Source organism: Sciurus vulgaris (genome assembly GCF_902686455.1).
Source record: "Sciurus vulgaris genome assembly, chromosome: 1".
NCBI classification, from domain to species: Eukaryota; Metazoa; Chordata; class Mammalia; order Rodentia; family Sciuridae; genus Sciurus; species Sciurus vulgaris.
The window spans coordinates 191,312,962-191,320,315 of record NC_136461.1 but is presented as its reverse complement, the minus strand read 5'-3'; positions in this window follow the sequence as shown (position 1 = coordinate 191,320,315).

Below are 7,354 nucleotides of genomic sequence, written 5' to 3'. Positions count from 1 at the left end.
GGCTACAGGATAGGATCAACAGAACATAAAAGTTATATGAATTCTAAAATGTGTATGTTCATGGGAAGCAAAAATGCAGACTATGGAAATAAAAGAGCAAATGAGAGGAAGCTGTAAAGCTAGATTCAAGTCCCTTATCACATGGAGTCATCCACTTTAGTGTCAGCTTTTGTATCAAAAGCAAAGGCACTTTTCTCTAGAGACCAGCTAGATTCCTTTTAATTTTATATTACATCCTCCACATGGAAACCCACACAGATGGAGAATCTGTAAGCTATTTATTATTTTACTTTAATTAAACAGCTTTCCATTTTGATTATATTGTATTAAAACTTAGAAATCTCCAAGGAATGGCACGCCTTGTCTTTAGAGGTGTCTTCCTTTCCATAAATTGATAATTTGCCTTTGTAAATGTGAAGCTGCTCTTTGTAAGGACATCTTGACCTTTTCTACTAATGTCTAGAAACAACAGTGACATTATTTCACAATGGGCAGTACTATCTGTATTGATCTTGGTCAAGCTGGGGTTTCTTCATGAAGGAACGATATGTCAGGATTCCCCAACAAATTATTATGCTCAGTCTCAGAGAAGACTCCATAGTCAAAGGGAGCCTCTGGGATGCTGTAAGTATGCTTTGAAGGACATTTCACTTTTGTTGGACATCTGTCTTGCTTAATGTACCCCAACTGGATGTGCACACCTGACCTTAGTGTGTTGACCAAGGAAAGCAGTGAGCAGAGCCATTCTGAAAACCCCAAGACCTTTGCCAGTAGATCAAAGTGGAACAGAGATCTTCAAAAGAAAAAAAAAATCCTCAAATATGGACCAGTAGATATTTCCTTTAAAGTTCTTATTTCTTGAATGTTCACATATAGTGAAATCAACAGAAATTAATGGAAAAACAAAGATCAGATATTTGTTTAAGAATGTGAACATTAGATGTACTAGAATAAAACACTTTCTAATTGGAGGCAATAAGTTGGTGGACAAATGTAACAATGAAAATAAAAGTTAACACTAATGAGCCATGTCAGGATGAGTACTTTCATATACAATGGGACCTGGAACTTACAAATTATTACAACTTGTCAGGATAACTAAACTTCTGACTCCCCTTCTATCCTGTGAGTGATCAGAGAAACACACAAATATCAGTGGATACAGTTGATTGCTGCTGGATTACTAAAAAGCGTGTGAAACAGTAACAGTAGCAATAAGACATGGATTAAATGAATTATGACTAATCTGAAATAAGTATTAGCAAGTCATTAAAACTCAAGTTTACAAAAAATATTTAAGACACTATTTACCAATTTATCTTTTGAACATAAAGTGGTGCTAGAACATTATATATTGTTCTCTAAATATTATCAAATGAAAGTATTGAAAAAAAAGATTGCAAAATCATCTTTTCAGTATGATCAAAATTCTTTTGTAAACTCACACATACACACACACACAAACACACAAACACACACACACACACACACACACATGTGCACTGGCATACACACCTATGTGTAGACAAATAACCAAAAGGAAATAAGCAGAATTATTTACAATGGTTATCTTTGAGCAGTGTATGCATTGTATTTATGTTCTTTATTTCTTTATTTTTTAGCTCTTGTACAATAAATATCAAATCTATTATCAGAAAGAACAATCTATTTAAGTAGCAAAGGATCATATATGTTAGAAATGTAGCTCATTATTCTTCTTGGTAACGTTCCTTGCTGGCCTTTACTTCATTTCTCTATTGCATCTCTTGACTGTTTACAGAATCAGTCAATTAATTTGGTTTAACAAACACATGTCCATGCCCTATTAGGTGTCTACCATGGTCTAGAGACATGAGTGAACAGTCACCTCCTACTCCGAAAGATTTTACAGCTAATATAAGTCATATCCTATTATATGCAGTATATTCAATATAAAGATATTATAGGGAAGATAAAGCTAAAGAAACCTTTTTAGTACCTGGAACCCATACCATAATAAAAATAAGTGGCCTTATGCCACCATGGAAGCAAAGATCAGGAGTGTCTTCCCCAACCCAGGGGAGACTAGAGAGAGCTGTTAAAGCCATAAAAGGAAAGCAAGGGGCTCACAGGGCTACAGAAGACTGGAAAAGGAAAGGAGAACAGGAGGGGACCTGTTGTCACACTGCCAAAACACAGAATAAGACAACACCTGGTATGTGAAGTAAACAGGAGGGGTAGCTTTGCTTTTTTGTGTGTATTCTAGTCACATCTTCATTTTTACCCGAGGAGAAATGATAAATGGCATGTCTCCTGCCTCCTTCAGCCTCAAAGCCAATTTACCATCCCCTCAACCTAACTCTCATTTGTGAGTAAACGCTTTCCCCCTTGGTTACACCTCCACAACTGTGGTCACTTTATTTTCCTCCCATAGCCCACATAGTCCAGCTCTCCTCCCAGCCCCGGTCCCCAAAAAATATTCAAAAAGAGAGAGAGAAAGACATTTCATGATGCTTTCAGAATATTAAGGCATTTTATGACAAGGAATTCATAATTTCAGACTTAGGATGCAGAGACTGGCAAAACAAAGGGGATTTAAGAAACTGGTAAGATGGTAACTTCCAAGCAATACTGATAGGTAGCTTTCTTAGTTTGATGTCAAGCTGGACACTAAAGATAGATGGCCTTAATTCCAGGCCCTTTGCATTAATAAACTCCAGGTCCAAAGAGAGTAGTTCAGAGCAGAAGCTCACCTCCAGCGGGGTTCATATCAATATAAACTTTACTTAACAACCACACAGACACAAAATTTACCCAATACAAGATGGTGACAATAATAAAAGCATATCGCATATTTTTGGTGTATTCATAGATAAGCAACCAAAGTGGGCATTTTTTTTTTTTTTTTAAACACGGAGATCAGAAACAATTCCACAAAACATATAGCAATATAGCCAACATGTGGACCACAGGTGCTAGTTGCATAAGATCATATAACTTGTTATTTAAAAAAATCCTTATAAAAAATTCTGGAAAATACTAAATTAGAGATCTCTTTATCATTTGGTGAACTAAATTTCTCCAAGAAGATAAGATATGTAACACTTTCCAAGTTTTTTTTCCACAGAACCTCTTTTCATTGAGGATTCTGCTGGCTTAGAGGTTTCTTCGGGGAGCGTAACTTTAAAACTCACTGACCTGGATTAGACATGCATCTAATCTTGGTGAGTTGACATTCTAAAACAGCTATTCTCAATTGTGGCTGTACATTAGAATCACATGAGAAACACATACCTCAATCCAGTTAAATCAGAATCTCTTGGGGCTTGGACCCAGCTTCAGAATTTTTTTTAAACTCCTGATCATAACGGGTAGCCAAGTAGAGAACCACAGCCATTGGGTCTCCCACAAAGGCAGGAAACTTCATCATGCTTAATACCCCATTGTACTAACTCCCCAATAAGGAGAAACATGGTGCTCCAGGAAATAAAAAAACATTTCTCTACTATGTTCACAAAAGATGAAGCACTTTGTGTCTAAGACGCCATTTATCTCAGTCACATGGTATATTGCTACAACTATAGGACACATCCTACATTGCTATCATCAATAAATGATAGCAAGTTTTTCTTTTCTCCTTAGTTGTCTGAACGTAGTGTTCCAGATAAAATTCACACATAGGGAAAAACAAGCTTCAAATTTGTTAATAAAGTTCTAGCAGCAAATATTGAAAAGCAAATATCTAGATAGAGTGCAGAATATTAACTGTGACATGTAATATTTAAGGGCAGAAATTTTTATTAATATTTATATGCCTAATATGTACAATCTAGAAATCTAAATAGCAGAGATGTTTTTTGCATTATGCAGACATTGGTCTGGTGAATCTAGTCAGCTTTTTGGATGCAGAGTAAGACTGTCTTGGAGATGCGAGCTGACAGAGGCTTCTTTGCCAGGCTTCACCTTGGTTGAAGCTTTAATTTTGTTTATATTTCTCCCAAGTACTGCTGGATTTCTCAAAGAATTATTTGGAACTCTTGTTCTGTAGTAAAGCATTGCTATCAATCGAATACTCAAAATAAAAATGTTTCAACTGAAAGAATTACAGTCACATATCCAACCAGTGAAAATCTTGAGGCCTAGAAAAGCTTTGAATCTGTCAAAAATCAACTACTTAAATGACACCCCCAAAATGCAATGTTCCCTAATTTGAGATGATTTGATACATTGTAAGTCATTCTGTTAAAATGCATAATGATTTAATGGGTTAAATTAAATCCAATTAGTTGAATTTACCCATGGATTTCATGTAAAAGTCTCATCAAAACAAACAAAAACAGTGTTTTATCATTAAAATTGAAAAGGCTTATGACAAGGTAGTTGCATTGTTTATTTGAATTATAAAACAGAGCCCAATTTCAACTTGACTTTCTAAAACTAGCTATCTGATTTTAGGCACTAATGTTTGTCTCCTTCTTAATCCAATTTCCTTTAGTATTTGCATTGCTAATGACTGTTTTGATTAAGGAATTAGGGATAGAAATGATAATGCTGTATAATTAGGTATGCAGATTTGGAGTTTTTTGCCTTTAAATGCTGTGCATTCAAAGAACTCAAACTTAATACTAGACAATTTGTAAAATTATATATTATACTACTAATGTGTTGGGATAGTTAAGGAGCTTAGAATTTCAGGGATATCCCATATCCAATGACTGGTGGTACATAAATATACAAAATGAATCTAAAAAGACTTTTAAAAAATCCAATTTATTGAATTAAGTATGAGTCTTAATAGTCCAATAAAATATCATTGAAAGGTAAATATTGCAAATCGCATCACCCAATTTCAATATGGCAATTCACTGAATTTTATCTTTCTAGAAAAAGTAAATATTACAATTATTTCTTATGACAAATTTGTATCTAATTTACATGACACTGCTAATAAAACTGCTAGCTTTTTATAATAATGAAATAATGTGTCCCTTATTTCTAATACAATTTTCTTGTCAAATAGTTTGTCAAGTATTTTAAACTGAAATATATGGAGGATGTTAGGGAATGAGAAGGATTTAAGCAAAAGAAGACCAAACAGAGAAAGAGGCTGAGGACAGGGGGATGTATGGCTTTGTTTAATTTTGTGGTTGATCTACCTACTATCTTGTAGAAAAAAGTTAGATTTTCTCTGATATTTCTGAGGACTGGAGACTATGTACACACAGCTTTTAGAACAACATAAAAATATTTTGAAGTAATCAAAATTATTTCAAGATGAAAAGTCCCCCAAATAAAATGAGCCTTTCATTAGTAAAGTCTCCCAACCCCGGGCTTCATAACCACCAATAGGAATACTGCAGACCATGTCTGTATCAGAATCAGAAACTGACCAAGTAAAGTCTGTTTCTGTCCCAAGATTCTAAAATTTTTCTGAGATTAGTTACAGTTAATTGGGGTTTATCCCCAAAACAAGAAATAGAGTTTAAACAAATCATTTTGAAATCTCAGAAATCAGAAACAATCTAAAACAAAAGCTTAACCCAAAGTTTAGCCACTGGGAGATTTAGTCTTATGGTTAAAATCATTTTTTAAAAAAATATGTACAAGAATGGCCATATTTTTGTATATAATCAGATTATTGAAAATTATGGTCATTTTTAATGCTTCATGTAAAAAAATACGGAGTATTATATACTTACATGCTTACAATTATCTCAAGATTGTGTGATTATAAGTGATTTTATTGTCTTCTTTTTGCTTATGTTAATGTATTTGTTTTCTAATAAAGGATATAATTAATTGGCAAACAAATTTTAGTAAACTATTAGAAGGAGGTTTATTTTGACATGTTTACACATTCACAGAATAAAGTTAAAAACAAAAACACAGATCATTCTTTATCAAACCTCCTTTTGACTACAGTTGTCTAGATATTGTTTAAAGAAAAAAAGTTCAATTTCCAAAATCATAATTATCTAAATCTGTCCAGTTCAGCAACAGCCTATATAGTCTCCTACCTGAAAGCTCACTCAAATTAGTAAAATATAGCATTGTGGCTAATTTACTGAAAATGAGAGCATTATCTCAGTATCTTTTACAACAAAATTGTGTTCTTGGGAACATTTTAAATTTTATAACATTTTAGTTTAAAATTAAATCATTGTGGATCATTATTGAGAGTCATATTGTCAATAACTTCATCTATTATGGGAACAGAAAAGGTACCAAGAATCAATTCTGGCAAATTAAGCATTTATCAAACTACAGTATTATGGTCAAAAGCAAGGCAATACCCACATGGTATAAATGCAGGGAAAAAATATGATTTATTCTGCTGCTGCCTGCTAATATCACACAATAAAACTTAAAGGAAAATACATAATATTTGCTGTGTACCTACCACCTATTTGTATTATTTTAAAATCACAGTTTCTTTCATTTAAATGCTATGAAAGTTGAAGATGTTACTGAAGACTTTAGAAAGGGATTTGGACTCTACATGTTAAAAATGATTAGAAACATCTAGAAATCACCGTATGACTCAGCTTTTAAAAAAAAAAAAAAATCTCATTTCCAGCAGCTCCACCCAGCATGTGACTCAATTCCTTGCCCAAGGTGGTGCAATTTTTGTGTCAAGCCAAATAAATGAGTGTGCCATTTGGAAAAATCTGATCCTTCTGATTCCAGGCTACCACCCTACACACAAGTGAATAAGCAGCCTTGGAAGAGTTGTGGTTGCATCTGCAACCACTTGCTGGGTTCCTGCATATGCATCCTTTCACTTACCTGCTGTGCCTGGGGACTCCTAATCCCCTTAAGCAAACTCAGTTCTATTGTCTAGTTCTATGACCAGTTGATCCTTCATCTGTGAACATTTAGAGTCTCAATTCAGAACTCAATAACAAACACCAAGCGGCCTAACTCTAGCCTGCCTTTGTTCTTTTGCCTCACTTCTGATGTACAGTCTTCCATTCAAGACCACCATCCTTCCTCTCTGTCCTGATAAATGAGTCCTGTCTTCTTTTCCTGCATCTGATCATCTGCTTGGAAACATGGCCAAGAAGCCAATTTCTCTGAGGCTAAGACTCAGCTTCAACCTCATGTCTGACAGAAGTTGAGGCTCTCGGATATTTAAAAAGAAATGTACACATGCACATATGCACACTCACAATTCCAAGAGTTTTAAGTTTGTGGTATTCTTTTAAATGTTCACTTTGAAAAAGTGATGCTTTTAACATGCCAAAATTCCAACACAATATTACTGTATCAGTCACAAGAAAATTATAGAATTATTTCTAAAATCAATGCAAAATTCATTCAAAGAAATGTAGCAGCAACAGGACTCCATTATAAAATGACATAGCCGATGACTCCA